Genomic DNA, 23,408 nt, shown 5'->3' with positions numbered 1-23,408 from the left:
CGATCTAATAAAATTAGATGTTAGTGTGTTTTTGAAATGTTTTAACTGAAAGAATTGCTGAATGAAAGTTTCGTGTGTGTGTGTGTGTGTGTGTGTGTGTGTGTGTGTGTGACGGGAAGAAGGTGGTTTCAGCCTGGGAAGGCTGTGCTGCTTCCTCATTTCCACTTGGAAGGGTGCCATCTTTTATCTTCGCAGACCTGACATGGAGAGTCAGGTCAGCATGGGCTGTCAGCATATGGCCTTGGCTAGCCTTGTCTAGGCCGGGTTCTCTTTTCAACTTGTCTGGGAGGAGAGGATGGAGATGGATGTGTGAGTGAAAGGAAATGCTCGTGAAGCAAGGCGAGGCCGCTCCATCATCACCACGGCTCCTGTGTGCACGGGAAAGCTCAGCCCTCTCACCACCAACAGCTGGAGGAGATAATTCATGTTCCAGGAGTGGTGGGCAGCCCGTGGGCCCACGGGCAGATGATGGATTTGCACCTCCAAAGCAGGTCACATTTAGGAAAAAGATTCTTAAATATTTCTTTGGAAGTAAACTGGTGCCATTTCCAAATTGATGCATCAAACATTCTCGTGCCTGAATTTGTGCACAAATATCATGTGAATGTTTTACTTTTATCAAGTCTGTCTTCTGGGAGGGAGTCGTGGTATGAACATAAGTTGCTAAGCTGAAGACAGGTAAGTAAAGATGTATAAAAGGAGATGTTATAGATCTATCTCATATAGTTTATTGGAAGATTAAATGAGGTGGGGTTATCAGAAAAGTTTAACTATAAAATGTTAATTGTTCTAGCTATTATACTAACAGCAGCTGAAGTGGTTTTACTAAAATGCCAATCTGATCATATCTCTGTCCTTCTTACTGTCATTTCAATGGCTTTCCATGGCCCTCAGTGGAAGCTTGAACTATTCAGTAAGCCATGCATTGCCTCTGCTAATTTCCAAAGATCTCATCCTTCATGAATCTGCTCTTCAAAACATCAGGTCTTCAATGTTTAAGAACTCCCTCACCTCTGGACCTTCACATATGTTTTCCCCTCTGTCTAGAGCTATGCTGCCCAGTACTTTAGCCACTAGGCACAAGTGACTATTGAAATTTAAAAAAATTAAAATTAAATGACAGTGAAAATGGAGTGTGCACTCGGCACATTTCTAGCACTCAATCATTTTATGTGGCTAGTGGCCACCATCTTGGATGGTGCCACTATTGATCATTCCATCCCTGCAGAGATCTCCCTTGGACATCACAGGTCTACAGTGATCAGAAGATCACTACCTTACGACTTCATTAACTTTTCAGCTTAGATATCACCTCCACAAGGAAGTCTTTCCTACCCCCACCCAGAGCCTTAAAGAACAGTTAGGTTGTCCTCTCCAATATCCTACCATATGGAAGTTGCCTGGGTGCTTATCTGAATTTCCTGATCAACCATGAACTCAGTGAGGTCAGGGACTTATCAGAGTATTGACCAGCATCCTATTGCCCCCTTAGAGAACAAATCGTAAGAAAAGTATTCATTGAGTATTTACTAGGTGCCACTCTATGTAATCTACATGTATGATCTCACTTAATACAAGAGTAAGTACTATTTTTCTCAGTACGTAAGTGGGGACTAGTTGTTATCTCAACAGGGTAAATGAAGAGCCTGAGGCACAGAGAGGTAAATCACTAGCTCAGGTCTTGCAGATCTTGAAGAAGAGTGGATGCTAGGCCAGGGAGCCTCATTGCAGAACTTACACTGTGCACCTCCTGTTGTTAATGCCCCCACAATTTTGTTGAAAGAATGTGGGGTACCCAGGGACAGGCATGAAAGTAGACAATAGTTACTCTTTCAGCACTGTGTTTTAAAATTGTACCAATTTTCCCACCAGGCTGACTATAGGAAGTGTTGTTTTCTTTTAATAAGTGCTTTCCGCTCTCTTCCTTCAGCTCTCCACTGGAGTGAGAAGAAAGAAGGCAGAGTATACCCGCTGTACAATTAAGAAACCTAAAGTTCAGAGGGGAAGCAAGATGAAAGGCTAGTGGGTTAACTCTGTAAAGTCAAAGTAAAGCAGTCTTGGCAAGTGTTCAAGTGACATGATGAACAGGAGCAAGGGATCCGAGTCATTGACTTTGATTTTTCTTGGCTCCAATGTTTTCGTTTTCTGACTGCCCAAGTCATATTAATTAGAGGTATCAGTTCTTTCTCATAGCTGCATGTGTTACTGATGTTAATTGTTAGATAATGAAATAACCAGACATTGTTTTCAACAAATTAAGACAGTATCTATAAGTAGGTCCCCACTCAGACATTAAGCCTCATGATTACTGTATCACTACAGCTACTAGTAAATCAGTATTTTACTTATCCTCATTGACTATTATCATTATCGTTGTTATTATTTCAGATTGAATGTTGATACCACCAAAAAAGCTTCTTTTAAAGTAAATGTATTTAATACAAAATTTTGGTTAAGTGGGCTTCTCATTATGACTGAAACTTAAGACTTTGTATCTTTCTGCAGAGTCCAAATACATGGGTAAATAGTAAAATGGAGGATTCATTGAGTCCCCAGTGAGACTACATTCTATTTTGTTAAAAAACTAAAGTATTAAAATGGGAAACTTTATGTTCTGGATTTTGTACATTCAGAAGATTTAATATTAGGCAAGTAATACCTATGAAGTTTGCATATATTGACCCATTTATTCCTGGTTAGAAATGTATAAGATTATTATGTTCATTATACAGATGAGAAAATTGAGGTACAAGTCTATAACAACTTGCCCAAATCATACGGCCAGTGAATGACAGAGATGGGATTTGAACTTATGCAATGTAGTTCTCAAGCCCACTTCTTAACCACATTGCTCTGTATTGACTCCCCATCAACAGGTCCAGACACATACACATAAATACATACAGACATTTATATGCACAGGAAAAGTTAAGCATGACCCTTCTAAAGAAACAGGGAAAGTAGAAAGATCCTCCCATGTTTTTATTTGAGGATAGCATCTATGTTGCAAATGCCGTTTGGCTTGTTGGCACATTTAAAAAGAGAAAAACCAGGGCCCATGTCTAAATAGGAAAATACAAGAAGGGATTTCTAGTAAAAATTGATGAATTCACCTGGTTCGATAAAGAAGGAGATAAGTAGAAACAAATATCTCTTAATCTTTTTTATACTTCTATTTTTTTTTTTTTTTTTTTTTTTACTCTGTAATATAACATCACTTTTGTTCAACAGAAGCAGAAAGCTTTAGTTGATGTTTAGAGAATTATTCTAAGTTGGTGTCACTTAAGTGCATTTTGATCTTTAAGTAACCATCTGTATTTGGCTATTGTCTAATATTGGTCTACACAGAGCTAAATTTGCAGTCTCTTTTCCCAAACATAAAGAAAAAAAAAAAAAAGAGTAAAACTAAGGAGGCTTAAAAATATGTTCACAAGTTCCTATTAGCAACTGCTTCAATCAAAACCCAGATATCAGTTTTTCCTCCTCATCATCGTGCCACTAATGACACTTTACAAATACATGGATTATATTCTTTCTTCCGAGCAATTTATAAAGAGAGTACAGTGGTTCACCCTGGCATTTGGCCAGCTTAGTTACTTAGCAAGACTGACAGAAGATCCAACCTGATCAGGTTGGCTATAAACTGGCTTTTAAATGAGAAGGAATCGAAAACCCAGAGGCTATCGAAAAAATCCATTCAAGTGAAAGGAAAACACAGCCCTGCTTTTGAAGACCCTGAAATAGTTTGAAAAAAAAAGTGATCAGTGTTTTTGACTCTAAAGCTTATTCTAAGGCGGGGGAAGAAAAGAATAAGAGCAGACCCACTTTGCTTTTCCGAAGCATGCTTTTTGAAAAAGTAGCATTCCACCAAAGGACATAAACCTGCTAAACCTTTTAAACACGACTCAAACAATTGCTAGCATTATTTAAACTCCTGTCAAAGAAAACATCAAATGACCAACAATCATGTTTGCGGTATTTAAACACACACACATACACACATATTGAAATGGGGGGAATAGATTCAGAATAAATGATTTGTAGGGATGTGGTTAAAGCTATTTATATACCGGGTTCTATTTGTTTTACAGCTAGTGGTGCGCGGACAGCATGAAAGGTTATCTTTGACAAGGTTTTAGCTATTATTTTCTTCCAGTGAAATGGTATTTCTTGAGAAAAAAAGGTCTTTGGAACAAAATAACAATAAATCCTGATTTAGATACATAAACCTGCCATTGATATCACATAATATCAGTGTTCTTTCTCACTCGATACAGGCGTTTTAAAGATAAATGGTAAACCTGAACTGGAAATCCATCTGGCCGGCTGCCTGCTCTAATGAATAACCCCACTTTGGCGCGTGCAATGTAAGCAGAAAGTTCTCTACCGGCCTCTTTCGTCTGTCATGAATCTACGAGACAGCCGACATAATATCTGGGCGACAACGGTGCGCTAACAGCGCAGTGAGTTCCATTTTCTTTGCTTTCTATTGATTTTCACTTAATAACTGGCGAAATACTAAACGTCCGCCCTGAGTACCTAATAAATCCTGCCTGAGCTTTTTATTGAGGAGAATTTAATAAAAACAACCATTGCGGCTGAGGGATTTTTCTTCTGGACAGAACATAGGGGTAGGGGACATCGGGGTTGGGGCAAGAGGAAGCCTTCTGATTTTTTTAAGGGATCTTCTCCCCTTTGGAAAAGCGGTACCCATATCAAGGATGCCTGTGTGTTTGAACCGGGTTCCTTAGAGAAGATGCTGTTAAGTTCTGTAGGCAGGCTGTCTAGTGAACAGGAGGAAAAGGGATGCAAGGCTTGGCAAAACCCATCCTTCTGGTCCCCTGGTGTCCTTTGATACTGGCCTTCAAGCTTCACCCAAGGACTTCTTCACTGTTACCAGTGGCTGTCAAAAATTTATAGGAATATGCATTTTACTATACTAAGTAATCATTATTTGGAATTTGATACTGAAAATCCAAAGCAAGACATGCTTGCTGAATCCTCAGATACCTTTAACAGAATTCTAGATATTAAAAAACATGGTAAACATCTGAAGGGAGAGGGTACATGCAAATTATTCCATTTAATGCTAATTTGAGCCTCACAAATTCACTTTTGGGGCAAAGAGCTCTATTAGAGGTTTTTTAAAACCCAAAGAGAATTGGAAAGCATGGGCTTTACACTCCTTACCATCTTCCTCTGTGTACACTTCTAAAACAATTTCCATTGTTGATGCTTAAGGAAAACCTCTTTATTCTGTTATGTGGTCTTTTAGAGGCATTTCACAGCTATGGCTCCCCCTGCTCCAAACCGTACCCTTTATGTTTTAATTGACTTTGAGGCTAGGCTATTTTCAAATCACCAGGCTTAGTGAATAAGTATTTTAGAATCTCTTCCTATGTATACACTCATTCCATTCCATCCTCAATAAAATTTCTAACCAAAAATCCACATATTTAGAAAAATTAAAAATAGAAATCTACTTTAAAGTTTTTGTTTTTTTTTTAATAAAATCTGTGGATTTCTGGTTTGGGTATCAATGTTATAAAAACCACAGTCACTCCAGCAAAGCAAGCCATGACTCAATTATTTGTCAGCAGCTCCATGGCAGCTTTTCCTGCAGAATCCCGGGGACAGAGGCAGTATGACATAGTGCAGGTTCATGTCAAAGCACCTTGATTGAAATCCTGGCTTCCTCTCCTCTGAGGTTTGGTTACTTTGTCTATGAAAGGCGGATACTGTTGCCCAACAAGCGTGGTTGACATCACCTTGGCAAAAATCAATAAATGTATGGGTGCTGGACAAATGATGTCCATTTATTTCACTGTTACCTCAATAATGAGCAGTGGTTAATCAATTTTGGGGTAGGATTTGAAATTGGCAAAATCTCAGAAATCCCCCTTTTTTCCCTCCACAGTTTACAGCTGACTTTACTCTTCTGTGCCTCTGTGTCCTCGTTTCTAAAATGGAGCTCATCTCAAAGTTTTTGCTTAAAAGAAGTCCTGACGCAAGCGGTGTCCTCTGGGTGATGATTATATGTCAATGTAGGTTCATTAATTGTAACAAATGTGGAGGCTATTGATAGTGGGGAGAGGCTGTGCACGTGTGAGGTGCGGGTGTATGGGGACTCTCTGTACCTTCCCCTCAATTTCGCTGGGAGCCTAAAACTACTGTAAAAAAATCAAGTCTTCTTAAAAAAGAGAGAGAGAAGAAGGAATAGCAGTAACAAAACCGAGAGTTCCTGCAGGTAGAAATACTCAATAATATTTGCTTTTATTATTTACAAATATTGTTTAACAATAACTGAAATCAAGTTGTGACTCTTTACAAAACAGAGCCTAATCATTTTTATGATGTGACTTTCACTTAATTTAGATATTGATGCCTTCTTGTTAATTCTAATTTTTTGGGGGGGGTGGATGGGGCAGGGTGGGATATTGGAAGCTTTCTTTGTCCAGCTCTTCCTAAAAATAGAGTTTAGTAAAATCTTTAACATTTTCCCCTTTCTGATCATTTCGCTTTGCCACTTTTTCAGAGGAGAGTTGTTTTTTTTTTTTTTTAGATTCTTTTGGAACCTAGCCTATTCCGTCCTCAGCAGAATGTTTTGGTTCCATCTAATCAGATAGGCTGACACTGCAGGAAATTCAGCAGGGCATGTGCACATCCCCAAGCTGAGATTTTGGGGAGGTCATTTCAGACTTGAAACTCAGGGATTTGCAGGGCACTGGGTGTTAGCTTTCTCTAATGGGTCCACATAAAGGTGTATTGCTATTGGGATAATGTCTTCCACTGCTCAACAAAAGGTTGTTGTACTGAGCTGTGATTGTGACAAATGATTTACTATTAGGAACATTCTGTAATTATTGTTCGGTGGGACTGCAGACCAATACATCATTAACATGATAGACGGCCTTTTATATCAGCAAAAATAACTAAATTAATAAAAATGGCTTCATTCCAAACCCTGTCAGAAAGCCAATACTCAGAACAATCAAGTAGCAGTGATACCTGAGAAAGCCATAGTTTATATCCCCCAACAAATCATGTTTTATGCATAAGTAATAAAATATTTGTATATATAATCTCTATTATATAGATCTGTGTAACAGAACTGATTTTTATAGATATCAGCGCTAAACAAAAATAGAGAATATTTAAATACTTTGTCCCAAATGATTTAGATTTAAATTTATGCTTTTATGCAATTGGATTGCAGTTTTAGAATATTAGAATCTGCCTGTGATGTCTTTTTTTCAATTCTCAAGCATCGGGAAAAAATTTAATGAGGATCTTGGAGACTGGAATGTCTTTCCTTGATCTTCCTTCCTTCCTTTCTTCCTTCCCTCCTTCCTTTTCAACAACAAACTCCTAATTTATGCTTTCAGTCCTAAGCCTCACGTTTTTTACTCTTTCACACAGAATTAGGCATTCAACATTTTATGAGGAAGACAATTTTCCTACACCCAAACACTTCAAAGCCTTCAACATTGCTTTATTCAGAACTGTCTCCCTAGCACCTGATTTAGGCCCTCTGAAAGGACTAACCTGTCAGTAATAATGTTTGTAAAGAAAATTAACATAGTAACATTTGATGAAATTAACTGATGGTGGAGAATTTTGCCCTCGGCTAACCTTGCAATTTCTATTGTGCAGAGGCTACCAGAGATGGAGATCTCCAGGAAATTTGCCTGATAAATTTCCTATCATCTTCCCATTAGTTCTGTTAGGGAGCTATTGTTACTACCACCTTACAGAGAAGGACACTGAGGTTCAGGATGGCTGGGAGCGAACTTGTCTAAATTCTTTCTCCCATCATGTTCCCACCACATAAACACTCGGGTTTATGGCAAAAACCACAACACACGGAAGTTATCATGGATGGAGAAGGCTATCTCTCAGATTTGCCATCTCAAACAACGACCGATTCAAAGAAACAAAATCTACCACTTCATCTTTCAATATCTTTGCTCATATTGCTGTGTTTCTTATGTTCAAAAAAAGTACTAATTGCATTATTCAGTATGATTAAGTAAATAAAAAATTAAATTTCTTTAAAAATCTAGATTGGTAAGAAAAATCTAGTGTCTTTAAAAATATTATATATTTTTTCAGCACGTTGTTAAATGCAAAAAGCCCTTTGTCTTGCATTGGATAAGATTGGATAATTAAGAAAACTCCCTCACCCCTCAAGCATTGTTCAGTGTGTATGGAGTGTATGCAAGTATATGGAAGAATCCAATAGTTGGCAAAGAAAAACAGGAGATATTTAAACTGAAGACTGGGGCAAAGGAACCAAAAGGAGAGAAAAGAAAATATTTCTAAAACTTAAACTTAACCAGTCACACTTCATGTTTGAATGATTACTTATCTAGGACATTCTTTCAGAGTTAAAGGTGTAATGTTACTTGGACCTCCATCTATTGGCCGGCAGTATGGCTTGGAAGCCTTCAACACACAGTTAAGTGTCTGGCTTCTTTATTTTAATGGGATCTTAACATGTTGAGGTACATGCATAGGAACATAAGTTTAATGTTTAAAATTTAAACCCAGAAGACATGATTAGTTGGGCTATTTCCTTGGGCCTAAGTTTGCTAAAATTGAATGTACACTTGGCTTTCAGACATATTTGTTGTCCTTTTATTCTAAAGCAATGAACCATACAATAAATTTCAATAAAAAGTGACCATTATAATAAGGGAGATCTGCATGGACACCTAGGACTCAAATCTCGTAAAAAATCAGGGAAGGGATAAAATAGAACTCAACTGTTCCCTTTTCTGCTCTTTTCTTCCTTTCCTACTTTCTGTCTTTCAATGTATTTTGTCCACAATCTCCTGTTCAAAAGTCTTAGGGTAAAATGTGTTTCATAAGTCAGAACTGTTAGGATTTTTGGAAGTAACATGGTGCATATATCCATACATTACCCCCCATCACCAGTGGGGTCTGGAGTGGCATACATGAATATGTCTGCAAAAACACATATGAACATTCACATTAAATGGACATAAAGACTACATAGACCTTATTCAGCCCAGGTTACATTTTGCAACATATGAGTTCAAGTCAGTACCAGTTGGCTCCCATAGAGAGGCAGCCAACAAAACACACACACACACACACACACACAAATAAATAAATGTTGATTTCCTAGAGACTCTTAAATTAAGAAATCACAAACAGGGGATTGTATAGGAGATCTATACAAATCAACACAGAGCATTCTGTTAATATAATTTGAATTTAATTTTGGATTTTTTTTTTAAGATTTTCATATTTTTAGAGTAGTTTTAAGTTTACAGAAACATTGAGTGGGATGTACAGAGATTTTCCACACATGCCTAGCCTCCCTCATTACCAAAATCCCCACCAGAGTGATACATTAGTCACAATCGATGAACCTATGTTGACACATTATTATCACCCAAAGTCTATAGTTTACATTAGGGTTCACATGAGTATACCTTGTCATTGCACATTTGTCCTTTTGCATATTTTTATAGGGCTTTTCCATTCTCTATAGTAGCTTAAAAAATTAGAAGTTGCTGTTTAGTATATGATCAATAAAATATAGTTTATTCACTGAGTAACTGATATTGCAATAGTATTGATACTGCAATACAATTGATATTGCCTTTTAGAAATATGCTCTTGTTACTTCATTCTTGTACAGAAATTTTGAATGATCTCATGCTTCAATCCCTGTTCAAATCTACCCAGTGCCAACACTATTTTCAGAAGTGTTCATGCTTTTTGGGAAAAGGTGCAAACATAGTCTATATTTGCCTACATACAAGATATTTTATTAAATAAAGACATGGTTTTAAAAGCCAGATTTCTATCTAAAAATACTCGGAAAAAGCTTCTTATGATAGCTCATTTCTTCAAATTCTTACAGCGTAAGTGAAATCAGTCTCAGAGGCTGGTTGTAATGGACAACATGGTCCAGAATTATAACTCAAAGACTCTTAGATGATATTAGAAATCACCTTAATTCTGAAAGCAAAATAAGTGTAAAAGCAATCCAGTCAAGTACTGTGCAAGGTGAGGGGCGGCATGCAGGTAAAGGATGCAAAGAGACCTTCTCTGGACAGACACGGGGAGAATCAGGCAATTGTTTTTATGGCTAAAGCTTGATTGAGACCTATTTTAAACCTTGTCTTTTCTGTGTTGGCCTTCTCTTAAAGGAAGGCAAATGCCCTTGAAAAGGCGTCTTAAAAGTATGATTCACGGACTTGGGAAGAATTACAGGATGCAGACAGCCTAGAGTGTGGTGCCTCCCCCGAGAGGAGTTCACATTTCCTTCCTCTTAATCTGAGTGAACCATTAAAAAGTTACTCAGTTCCCTGGAGGCCCTCCCCAAGGAATCTCCTAAAAGGAAATACCCTGCACTGGAAAGGTAATTTACCTAGACAGGATTTAAAAAACCAGTTTCCAGCTCAGAGATAACCCATGACTTCACATGGGCTGGCGTATCGTGCCTTTTAAGGATTCTCCGTGAAGTTGGTTTACAAATCAGAGGTAGGCAGAACAACAAAACACACACACACACACACACAACTACTCTTGTACACTTTATTTATTGATTCCTCTAAGCCATTAAATCCCACATATAATAGTTTCACAGCTGTTGGAATACCAAACTGTAAATATGCAATAAATTGATTATGCCTGAAAATAGGCTCATGTCCAAGCCATACATGTTTTGTTTTCTATTCTGAGAATGCTTTTAATTATTTTATCTAGTGGGAAAACTCTTTTCTTAGGGATAGGCATGTGGGAGGGGAGGAAAATTCTGTACTCTGGACCTTAGGGAGTGCTGTGGTAATTTCGTGTCTGAGGTCTTTGGGAAGCTGGACTTAAGAACTGATTCCCTTTTATGGCAAAATAACATGAATTTGTCTTTTTAAAGTCCACTGGAAAATGGAGCGTGGCTACAGAAAGCTGCAGCTGTGAATATTTGTAAAGCAGCATGGTTTCCCATTTCTGGCAATTCCCTGTCCCCTGCCCACATTTTCAACGAGTGTCTTACCCAGCATTAGAGTAAATGATGGAACAGAAAAGAATGAATGAGAACGTTGTGTCATATCAATTCCTAGCAACAAACTCATTTCTTTTCTAACATTTCATAGACAACAGATAAGAAGTTGAGCCCTGTCTGACATTTATTAGGGATTTTTGCATTTCCTAGGTGCAGGCTCACATTGGACAGAATTTTACTGATGGCCATGAGAACTCTGTCACAGTTCCTTTGCTCAAATGGTATCAGGATTCGACATTTACCCTCTCTCTCAGCTGATTACTTAAAAGTTCTCTTAGCAGAAAATGGAGAGGAATTATAAGCAGAAATGTGGAGAAATTAAAACACTGGAGCTGCTCCCATGTAAAGAAGACTCTACATACTGAAACACACAGACAAATCCAGGAGACTGGGCAGGGCAAAGCAAGAAAGCACATTCTCTTCTTTCATTCATCTTTTCTGAAACTGGAAGGACTAGATTCTGAAATGTTGGTGGGTTTAAAAAACAACAACTGTAAGAATCCTGCTTCCTCCAGGAACTTCATGTTTCTCAGCTATAGGGCAGGGTTCTGATACCATACATTTTAACAAACTAAAGTCAAGCAAGAAAGAAATGTTGGGAATATTTGGATATGCATACCTTTAATAAATACAAACTCTTCAGCATAGGAAATGAAACGCAAAATCGTGGGAAAATGTATGATTCTATTTATCAAACAGTCACATTTAAATGATCTGATTATAAGGGAAAATGAGGAGAGACATTTTAAAGCTGTCCTCGTAGTGTCATTAAAAACAGTAAAGCTATTATATTTGATAAGCCATTTGTCCCATTATTTCTTGTCCAATGAACTTTGAAAAAGAGCTAAGAAAAATTCCCCTCCTTATTTTTTCTTTTCATAAAACTCAATCCACAGGCCTGTATATTATTTTCACTTTTTTTTTTTTTTTCTTGTGTGCTTCCTTTTGTATTTTTTGGCTGCTCTGGTGGAATTTTCTATGATAAGAGGACCACCAATCCAGTGTGCATGGTGTGGGGTTGGCCCAGTTGAGTGGGCCCCACTGGGCCTTCAAGGAAAAGGGCCAGGAATTCACAGGGCTTGATTACTGCCAGGGCTTTTTCTGCTTTTAAGTGAACTATGCTCTTCCTAGTAAATCAACGCCTGGACATTAGAGGTTTAACACCAACGCAGTGAATTGAGCGGAAACTCTCTAAAGAAGAAGCCTCAGCAATGCCTACAGGATATTTCTCCAAGCTTGTTTAAAAGTGAAAAGAAGGTTATTGTGTGAGCTACTATTAGGGCCTTGAACGTTTTTAAACCATCTTCCATAGTGAAATATGGTGTAAAAGTGTCTTCACTCATAAAGGACATTTTGTGTTTAAAGCTTTTTGTTTTGTATTCATAACACATCTGACCACCATACCTATTTTCTTTAATTTAAAAAAATATATTAAAAATAAAGATATCAGGATTCTTCCAATTCTGATTACTCTATTTACTATCAATGATCCAATCTAATTTGGTAAACATTTATGGACCACATAGGTCATTAAATGGTTGGGCTATGGGCTGGTGATATGAGAATAAAGGAGATGACACTGGAGTTTGGCCAAATAGCTTTAACGATGAGTAACCAATTTTCTACTCCTATCTCAACATGGTTGTCAGTATTTCCTTCTTAATGGGTTTGGATTCATGACTGAGACTGATTTTTCATCTCTCTTTGTACCCATACCCTTTAATATGTGACTTTGTCATGTGACTAAAGGAGAAGAGTATATCGACTTGTCCTTTGACTTAGGTTCCCCATGTGGCTTGCTGTGGCCAAAAGAACAAGGTGGAAATGATATTATGCCTCAGCAGGCTTTGGGAGTTTCTGCTTTCCTTCTTGTGCTTCTGCTGTGGCCTTGAGGAGCACATACCAGGTTCCAGGAGGAAACTGAAAAACATAGATAATGGAGTCATCCCAGCTGAGTCATCCCAGCCAAGCTCGGCTTTGATCAACCAAGTGCCAGGTGACCTACAGCTTCACAAGTGATAATAAACAATGGCTGTCTAAAGCCACTGCCTTTTAGAGTGGTTTATTTTACAGCAATAGTTATCTGATACAGTAGGACTCATTCGTTCCGTCACTTATCCATCCTCCAGCATCAGTTGGACACCTAATAAGACCCAACTTCTGTGACAACAGCCTGAGACACAAAGGGTGAACTTTTAGGGGAATGAGACAAAGGAGTAGCAAATCATATAGATTTGCAAAGTGCTAAGATGGAAGTATATTCTCGGTGCTATGATGAATCCCATAGTGTGTTATGGAAGGCATTCTGGCAGAGGAGAGATAAGCCTAGAAAAATTTTAAAGAGTAAGTAGGGATTAGGAAGCCCCTAGGTTTGGATTTTGAAGGGTAGAAGTATGGAAAGGCATTCTATGTTGAGAAAGCACACAGCATTTGCAAATATCCTATTGCTGAGAAAGATCCTGGTGCTTCGAGGGCAGAGCAAGGAATCTGACATGATCAGGAACCATATCTCGCATTTTCTTATACTCCATGAGGTTCTTAACATGGCAAACTCAGGTATAGCTCAAGAATGGCTCGGTGATTTTATTGGTCACTGTCTTGAGGAGACAATGTTTAAGGAAAGTCACCTTAAAAATCACCCAGTTCTCTATCTAAATTCAGACCTCACTTCTTGAGAATGTCAAACTTAGGCAGGAAGCCTTTTGATTATTTGTGGTGTTTTTCTCTTTGCTTCCTGCTTTAATCTTATAGCACAGGGACCAAACTATTCTAAGGAGAACTACTTCCTTGGTATTTTTGGCTTGTCTCTTACCAGGAAACTGGTGGTGGAAGTGTCAGGGGTACCCTTTTCAAGAGATTTCCACCTAAACCAAGGGGGGTTGCATCCACTTCCTAACCATTCAAGGCTTTAGCCATTTGTGGTTTACTCATGTTCACTATTACGAAGTTTTGTTGACAAAAGCTCAGGAAGTCCTTAAAGGCGCCACAAACATGTTTTCTTAACTGCCAAGTTACAACTTTGCTATTTACATGAAAGAGTTTTTTGGTTTTTTTCTTTTTTTTTTTTTAAGTAGAGATATCTTGAAAATTAGTATGTTTCAATTGAAAAGAAGCTCTGAGGTCACTGGGCCCTGTCCTCCGCATTTACCAAGTTGGATGAGCATGCTCTGGGGGTAAAAAACAAAAAAGGCTGATTCAAAGTCTCATTAATTAAGGACAAAAATGGAACTGGATCTCTTGGCTCCCAGGCTAGTGAGCTTAGGACTACACCCTCTTGCATTCTTTTTTTCTTTTTCTTTTTTTTTTTTTTAAAGTTTTCAGCTTTTGACAGGTCTTTTTTTTTTTTTTTTTAATTATTTATTTATTTATTTATTGTTGTGTTGGGTCTTCATTTCTGTGTGAGGGCTTTCTCTAGTTGCGGCAAGTGGGGGCCACTCTTCACCACGGTGCGCGGGCCTCTCACTATCGTGGCCTCTCTTGTTGCGGAGCATGGGCTCCAGACGCGCAGGCTCAGCAATTGTGGCTCACGGGCCTAGTTGCTCCACGGCATGTGGGATCTTCCCAGACCAGGGCTCGAACCCGTGTCCCCTGCATTGGCAGGCAGATTCTCAACCACTGCGCCACCAGGGAAGCCCCTTTTCTTCTTTTTCTTAAATGAGAATGTTTCTAAATATTTATTTGAGCAACAATTTTCTTGGTTTTCTTAGAATTATTACCCAGCATCACCATTCATTCTGTTTTTTCCTTTGATTATATCCTTATTGTCATTTAACACAGCCGAAAATTTCCTTACCTATGAGAGTTCAGATTTTGTGTATTAAAGGCATTCATCTTTACCAATTCTCTACCTTTGAATTTTTTTAAAAGATTTTTACTGGAGTATAGTTGATTTACAGTGTTGTTTTAGTTTCAAGTGTATAGCAAAGTGATTCATTTATACATATACATATATCCATTCTTTTTCAGATTCTTTTCCCATATAGGTTATTACAGAATACTGAGTAGAGTTCCGTGCTATACAGTATACAGGTTTGATGTTCTAGATAATATGCATTTTTGATTTCTTATACAGCTCATATTATCTAGAACACCAAACCTGATCCACAAAAATGAACTTACACAGAGACAGAAACAAAATGTTCTAGCGTCTTAAGAAAGAACAAATGAAAAGAGAAAATGGCATCCAGATTCCAAAAAGAGCTGAAGGAATGGGTTTCACAAGTAAAGTGGTTATTCTGCAGTGGCAAAACAATTCAGAAACTTGGGATGGAGGTGTTTGAAGTGGGGAAGTGGACAGGAAAGGAAGGAGAGGAAAGAAGACACTACGTCTTTAAATTGAATTGAATGTTCTGTGACTTTAAATGAAAGCTCTTCTGTTGTTGGGCAAATAAATTTAAACCACTTAACATGGCAGAGAAGGTCAGGCAAGCTTATTATAGTGATCATAGCGTTACAGCTATTGCCATTGACCGCTGCTCTCTGGAATCACCAATAATCAGAGACCGCAAGCTGTGTTTGCAGAGAAAGGTCATCATTCATTTTTTTCAAAGCATTAATATCTTTTGTTTGTTTGGCTCAACATGAAACAGGAATCGATAGAGGTAATTCACAGAGCAATTAGCCCCTCATCTGTCAAACGGCATCTGGGTGTATTTAACAAAAAGACCTTTGGAAAGGTTTAAAAAGGAAGAAAGTGCCTATACCATCAACGATTTATATTTTCTACATGACATGTTGTGTATGTATCTGTGAAAAGGGGGGCCCTGGGACTAAGAAAATATACATAAAGCATGCTATAAATCTACACTTCAGTGTTATGATGTCTCAGTGTTGAGGTAGACCAAGAAAAGCTCGGATTACTTTCTCTCCTGGTTCCCGTGAAGAGGGCAAGTGGCATTGGGGTTTTGTATCATGGACACACACAGCCCTAGTACAGAGATTTCACAAAAAGAAGACCTCAAGGAAAAACTTGTTTTGGGCAGTGTAAGGAATTGGAGAGTAAGTAAGTAATTGGAGTGTAAGGAATTGGAGTGTAAGGAATTCTGCCTTCTGGCATCAGATCCTATGACTTTTGTGCTGCTCCTGAGACTGGCCACAGCCACGCTGTGTGACCCATTGCAAGGAGACGGCTCCCCGCCAGGTCAATACCAGCCATGCCACTCTGGCATGGCCTTGTTTCCATATCTAATTTGCCTATATTGAAATAAGAAGGGAAAACGTGAAATACAAAATTAACTTAAAAGACTTAAGTATTTTAAAAAATGAATTCTGTTCTGGGTCCACTTTTCTTTATTGAATGTCAATTGTGTGGATCATGGGATTAATGCAATAAGTATCAAAGAGGTAGGCTTTTAAAAAATTCAGCTTAGGGAGTTGTCTACACATTTACACAAACACTATTACTCTCAGCAGGACCAGATGTATTTCGGGAATGGCATATTTTCTTTTCAATTCTCTGGCTCTTCCTTCTCATTTTTTCTTGCCTTTTTTTTGGTTTCTCCCCATCCTATTCCTCCCCCACTTTTGTTTTGTTTTGTTTTGGTCTTCACCCAGACTGTAAGATCTTGGCCAAAAAAGAATTCATGAGATAAAAAGAAAGTTACAAAAGTTTTGCTTCTTCTGTGATTACAGAAAATGTGATTTGGGGTATTGAATTTAATTTTATTCTTAATATCCAAACATTCTAATAGGTTACCTATCCATCCCTAAGGCTTTTTCAAGATAACTGTAAATGTCTTATATGGAAATTATATTATGCAGTTAAGTGAAAAAGCAAGAGACTACACTGAACTTTGAGTATAATTAGAACAGTGAAAAAATATCACAGCAAAAGACTGAAAGGAAGCACTCCTTAAGTAACGTTGTCTTTGGGTAGAGAGATGATGGAGGTTTCATTTAAAATTTCTTTTTTTAAAAAAATTTTTTATAATAAATATACTACTTTTTTAATTGGAAAAACTAAAATGTCACTTAAATTTAATGTAGTAACACATACAAGGCAATTGTGTCTTTGCAAAGTCATTACATTTCATACTGACCTTAGATACCCAGAATTTTACTTATTGTAAACACTGTCAAACACTCTTGTAGAATTTGTTTTCATGGCCAGAACGAAAATCAGTTCTTAGAGCCTCATGAATTTGTACAGAGCATGTACAATTCCAATCTGACTGTAAAACTGAAGTTGAGGACAGTTGGGGTAGCAGGAAGTAACTCATGGTACATCCAGATTTCTGAAATAATAAAATCCTATTATAAGAGAATTTAATTATCAAATATTTGGGCTCATCTTATTGTTCTGAATGTGGAATTTTACCCTGGAGGCATTTTGACACAGTGTTCCCTTCCTCTCAACTTCCCAACATTTTTGTTATTTTTTTTTCTGTTTATGTCAGCTGTGCTGGAAGTTTCCATACATTCAACATATGGCTTCCTTTATGTAGAAAGTTTCTCTGTAACCTATAGACATTGGCTAATAATTATTTCCCATACTTCCTGTTACTAAAGCAAACATCACAGCCAGCAGTTACCTAGGGTCTATTTTGCTCTCGCGAAAGTCTTATAATACACTTCAACAACAATCCAAATCATCCCACCTTCCAAACGGTTATTCAACAAGCAGGGGTTATTGCCCCCTTGTTAGACTGTCTCAGGGGTGGGTCTGGCTTCCATGGACCTTGCACATTCTTCTGATTTGTAAGTCAAACCTGAGTTAGAAAGATGGACTGCCACCTCCTCCAGGCTCTGCTTAGTGTCACAGGGGTACAGTTCATCAGACAAACACCTCATAAGCATCAGTTCTGGCTGCTTTCCAGGGAAAACCATGTCATGCCATTGAATAACACTTAGGACCCAATCTTTCATTCTTCTCCTCCATAACTAAATAAATTGGGTAAAGGTCTTGCCCTGTCTCAAGATAACAAGAAGTTTAAAGAACTTACTTGTGTTTCATGTGGCAGACACTAAGCTTTAGAGAAGTGAACAAAAACAAGATGGCGGCTTTCCTGATGTTCAAAGGCAACTCTGATAGCAAATGAATACTGACAATCCTTATTTCCCTGATGGGAGCAAATAATACTGCTAAGTAAAAGGACAGGGATTCAGAGTGAGGACGGAAAGAAAATGAACCTAGACTTTTCTAGTGCTACTTTACTCAAAACCTGATGATCATTTAGAGCAGGACTCTTTTTTCTGAAAACTTTTTCTGTAAAAGACCAGATAGTAAATAGTTTTGTGCTTTGTTCAGAAGCTACTGATCTTTGCTGTTAATAGTGTGAAACAGCCAATGAAATATTTAAACAAATGAGTGTTGACTATATGTCAATAAAACTTTATTATGAACATGAAAATATGAATTTCATATAATTTTCATGCCTCCCAAAATATCATTCTTCTTTAGATTTTTTTCAACCATTTACAAATGTGAAAACTATTCTTGTCTTATGGGTAACACAAAAGCAGCCACGGGCCTGGATTTGGCCCTTGGGCCATAGTTTGCCACAGAACCCCCTGTTCTAGAGTTCAGAAGTTCTAGTTCAAGTTTGTGAATCATCTTATAGAAAGACAGACCCTTCCTAGCTGCTCTCAGTTTAGTGACAGCTGTTGTTTACCATTTAACTATCATCTCCTGTGAATAAGGTGCTTTTCTTTAACTTGAATCTTATCTTTTGTTATTTCAGAAAAGGCTCATTAAACTTTTTAAACTCATTGAATTTAGAAAAGAATCTTAATTATGTGTGACTCAGGCATGGGGTGGGGAAAGGAGAATTTGTGTAACCAGACCAAATTAAACTGCATAAAATCATGTCTCTCTGTTTTCCTATGTTAGGCTTTTTTTCAGGTAAAAACCCAAAATAGTCTAAAAGTCAATATCAATTTAAATTATAGTTTATTCAGACAATGATATAAAAGTAATTCTTAAATAATTTTGAAAACTCTTTGGTGACAAAGGAAAATATTCTCTTTCTGACGTAAGTGAAAATAAATCAGAGTACAAAACTCTACATTCGTGCATGTTAGCATATATAACAGAAAGATATAAATTAAAATATTAAAAATATTTATGAGGTTAATTACTTTTTTCCGCTTTTTTTTCTACTTTCTAAATATTTCACAATGTGTGTACTGCTTTTATAATTAGAAAAACAATGTTATAAGAACGCTCTTTGCTCCCAACTTTTAAAAGTATTTCTACGGACTGATCTATGCTTCTGCAGCAATCCTGCATGAGGAATCATGAAATATTCTGTATGATTCATTGACCACTGGAAGGCTTTGTGATAGCACTGAAGATAACCTGCAGTGAGCTCATAAAAATAATTACCTGAAAGTTGTACAAATTCAGCATTTTTATGACATGCAAAATAAAAAAAGCAAAGAAGAAACAGGCAATAATACAAGTAAGGGACAGGGATAACTATATGTAAAAAGAAATAATAGATGTTACTAAATTCTATAAAATTTTGGCAGGTCAATAGAATTGAATGAGAGAGAGCCAAAAAACCTTCCCTCCCTTGCTATTCAAAAGAGGAACAAAGCACTAATTACTCTCTGGCATCAAAATCTTATGTTTATGACCAAAGGTTTCTTAAAAGTTTGCCTTCCTCTTCATTTGCAAGTTTCCTAAAAAATTAACTGAGGCCAAACAATTCAACTTTCATTCATGGGGACAATGTAATAAAAAGGGATTCTTCCAATGCACCGCTTAGTGCATTTTTATTTCAATTTTTGAAGAAAAGAAATCAGTCTCAACTGACAGCACAACACATGATTCCTACCTATATATTTATTCCTATTTACATTCTAGACACCACCAGGAAGAGGTAAATATAGTTTGTTTTCTCCTGAATATAAAAAATAAGACTTTGAAAGAAAAATAAGACTTTGAAAGGATCTCTAAGAAGAATCTTATATTAAAGATATATTATTAAGTGATGGCTTTAAATTATCAAATATAAAAATAGCTTTATTTATGTTGTTCACTGCTTGGAAGACAAGTAAGTGTATGAGAATAAAAGAACTAGTAACTTCTTAGAAGTAAAATAAGGGCATTTCAGGCATTTGGACCTAAAGCTTGGGATTTAATCATTAGATTTGGCATGTCAATAACTTTAGACAGAAAAGTACTAATAGAAACACACCTTAGACAGATATTACTGTTTGCCTCTGTTCTTCTCTCTCTTTTTTCTGCTTCCTTACCATAGAAACCAAGCTCCCAAGTAATCTACTTGACTGGCGGACTTGTTAGAGAAGAAATTATGGCTGTAGGACCCAAGTACTTCACTTTACCTTATCAAATGCTCTCACCAATTTATGTTCTTAGCACTTTTCCACAGTCTGACAAGAATCAGGACTATTCCTGGGCTTTCTGAGGCCTCTTGCCCCTCTGGATGGTGACATCCTATCTTGACAACTCAGATCCAGCCACCAGGTACCACCCATGGGCCACTGATAGCTTTTCAGCCTGTTCCAGGTGAAACAAGAAGAAACATGACTGCAGACTGCAGTTTTTACTATTCTGTCACATATTATGACTCATAAGTTTACTTTAGCATTCAAAACTCAACTTGATAAGATTCAGCTCTGCATCGTAAGCTGCTGATTGAAAGCTTATAATAAATGAGAGCCTTAGATGCGATGAGTGGGTTGCTTCTTCTGTTTGGGTGGTGAGACCTGCCATGTACTCACTAAGTGCATGAATCTGTGTATAAGTGCTAAGTGAGTTGTCCAGAAAACATAATTAGAAATTGACACCATGCTGCCCAGGGAGGGTCATGAAGGATTTTGAACTAGAATGGGAGATGGAACTTGAAAAATCAGTAAGTTTGGACAGGTGCAGAGAGAAGGAGAGGCAGAAGGAAGTAATGACCTGTGTTAGTGACTAATGTATTGTATTCCAGGGCCTGTGTTGGTTGCTCTGCATATGCAACCCTATTTAATTCTCACCAAATCCTGGAGCTGAAACTCAGAGAAAGTAGACTTTTCTGAAGATTACACAGCTAAGAAATATGGGAAAATGGATTCAGACTCAGATCTGCCTCGTTCTGAAGCTTACTTTCTTCTCAATGCACTGAACTGTATCAAGGATGTTTCTTGGAAGGCAGACTGATGGGTGCAAGAGTGAAGAGGTATGAATAAACACTAGCTACAGGATGACAGAGATTCCTTCCTGGAAACAGTGTTTGGGATGAAGCAATAAATGCCAAAAAAATATTAAATTTTTTTTTTTTTTCTAGGAGGAATTGCAAGATGAAATTCCATGCGCTTGACAAGCATTTATCAAACCTGAATTTATTTCCTGATTACAAAAGAATTCCATGTTACTGGTAGAATTAGGAAACTGTAAAGGAATCACCAGTTATACAATCAGACAGAGCTAGCTACTGTTAATGTTTTTCTAATTATCTTTTCTTCAAATATGTACATATATATAGTGTTTATCTAATTAAAATTAGATATTTTTTGTAATCTGATGTCTGAATTAATAACATATCACAACATTTTATCTCATGTTCTCTTTGTAAACATATTTTGAATAAATATAGAATATTCCATATGTATAGATTATATTAATTTATTAAACTCTTATCATTGAACATTGAATTTTTTCTAGTTCTTTAGTTTTTCTAGTTTTAAAAATTATAAATGATGTCTAATTTTGCACGTAAATCATTTTGTTCATTTCTGATTTTTCCTTATAGAAACAATTTTTAAACAAAATAGTCAGCTTGTTTTATTTCCTATGATATCAAAAAATTGAAATTAAATTTCAATCTTGTACCATCCTAGCAACCAAAGCCCAGGGCAGACCCTTTAGGGAATAAACCAATATCCTAGCATCAGCTTGACCCAATCACCATCATCATCATCATCATCATCATCATCATTCTCATCACCACCATCTTCACCTGAGGGAGTTAATCCTCCTCTACATCAAGAAGAGAGAGAGAGAGAGGGAGAGAGAGATATAGAAACTGAAGAAGAGATGGAGGAAGAGGGCAAGAAAAAAAAACCCCTGATTTCCCTTTCTCAGGAACAGATGCATTTATTCCAGGTAGGCAAATTTTTTTTTAAAGAGCAAACTCCATGGTGGTTTTGGGGGGTGGTAGGAAGCACCCATTTTAGAGTTTGTCAAAGTGACTATTGACTTTTTCATATCGAGTAACCCTCAGAGGTGGTGCATCTATGTCACTCTGCTGATGTATCTCCTCATTCGAGAACATCACACAGTGAAGAAAACCACCTGGGTTCGAATCCCAGCTACTGAGTTTAACAGCTCTGTGACTTTGGATAAGTCCTTGAATTTCTCTGAACCTGTTTCCACAAGAGCCAAAGGAGATAATGATGTTAACTGGGAATATTTGGATCATGACGATTAAATCAAATCATGTATCATCAGGCAATCACACACCAGGAGCTCCTTTCTTCCATGCTTTTCCTTTTCATAGATGGCAGGATCTTCATTTTCTTCAGGAAGTTTCTTCATTATAAAAACTAAAGTTCAATCATTCCACAAAGTTTTGTATCCCTGGGCACTGAGGATTGAAAGACTGGTAGTGTAGCAGAGTAATGAGTTAAAATGTCAAAGGAAGAGAAGTGGACACAAAGTTGTGTGTGTTCCCAAATAAGGGAGGGCCAAATCTATTTGGAGAGGTGCATCAGAGGAATAAACCTTGAGGTGGGTCTTATAAGATGAGTACATGCTTGCCAGGCAGAGAAAGGAAAAGGGACATTCAGGGCATGGGTTAATGCTTGGTCCATTGGTGGTGGGGTAGGGGTTGGTGGTTGGCATAAGAGTCCTTAACAGAACCTAAAATTATTCAAATGTCACTTCTGATGCAGAGCTCTGTCCGGTCCCTTATACAGGAAGCCCTCTCTACTGCCTTAGCACTTTAATTGCGCCACATCTGTGGATTTCTTTGACATTTACTACTTCCTGCTTTGCATTAGAGATGTTTGTGTACTTATTTTACTTTCATTACACACTAGAGAAACCAGAGACTGCTTTAGCCTGGTATTCTCCACAGTGCCTTCAACTTAAAACTATATATATGTATGTTTTCTTTTTTTTTATTTTTTGAAGAATGAAAGCCAGTGTATTTCACATTCACTCTCTCATCATGTTGGGGTTCTTGGTCATTTTATCTACAGACTTCACATGGGGGAAAAGAGGCTTGCCTTTTTTCTTATACAGCTTGATGTATAGTAAGCATTGATAGATGTGCTATACCTTCCCCATCACCCAGGAAACTTGACTGAACTGGTTTTGCTCCTGCAAAACCTGCGGATTTCTGCTAATACCACTGATTCTTCTAGAATAGAAAAAAAGAGGTATCTCCTCTTTAGTACTCACCCAACTTAGAGCTCCTCA

The 23,408-nt window shown here is 37.4% G+C and overlaps 1 long non-coding RNA gene across 1 annotated transcript; it reads left to right on the top strand.

Moving 5' to 3' along the window:
- Positions 1-116: 116 nt before the first annotated feature.
- On the top strand, positions 117-21,557 carry LOC132360341 (uncharacterized). Its single transcript, XR_009501078.1, has 5 exons — positions 117-678; positions 4,278-4,463; positions 5,918-6,044; positions 20,938-21,165; positions 21,274-21,557. It is a non-coding gene; the product is annotated as an uncharacterized LOC132360341 (long non-coding RNA).
- Positions 21,558-23,408: the final 1,851 nt, after the last annotated feature.

This window comes from Balaenoptera ricei, chromosome 2 (genome assembly GCF_028023285.1).
Source record: "Balaenoptera ricei isolate mBalRic1 chromosome 2, mBalRic1.hap2, whole genome shotgun sequence".
In the NCBI taxonomy this organism is placed as follows: domain Eukaryota; kingdom Metazoa; phylum Chordata; class Mammalia; order Artiodactyla; family Balaenopteridae; genus Balaenoptera; species Balaenoptera ricei.
Note: the sequence above shows the minus strand (reverse complement) of the source record. Positions and strands in the feature narration are given on the sequence as shown.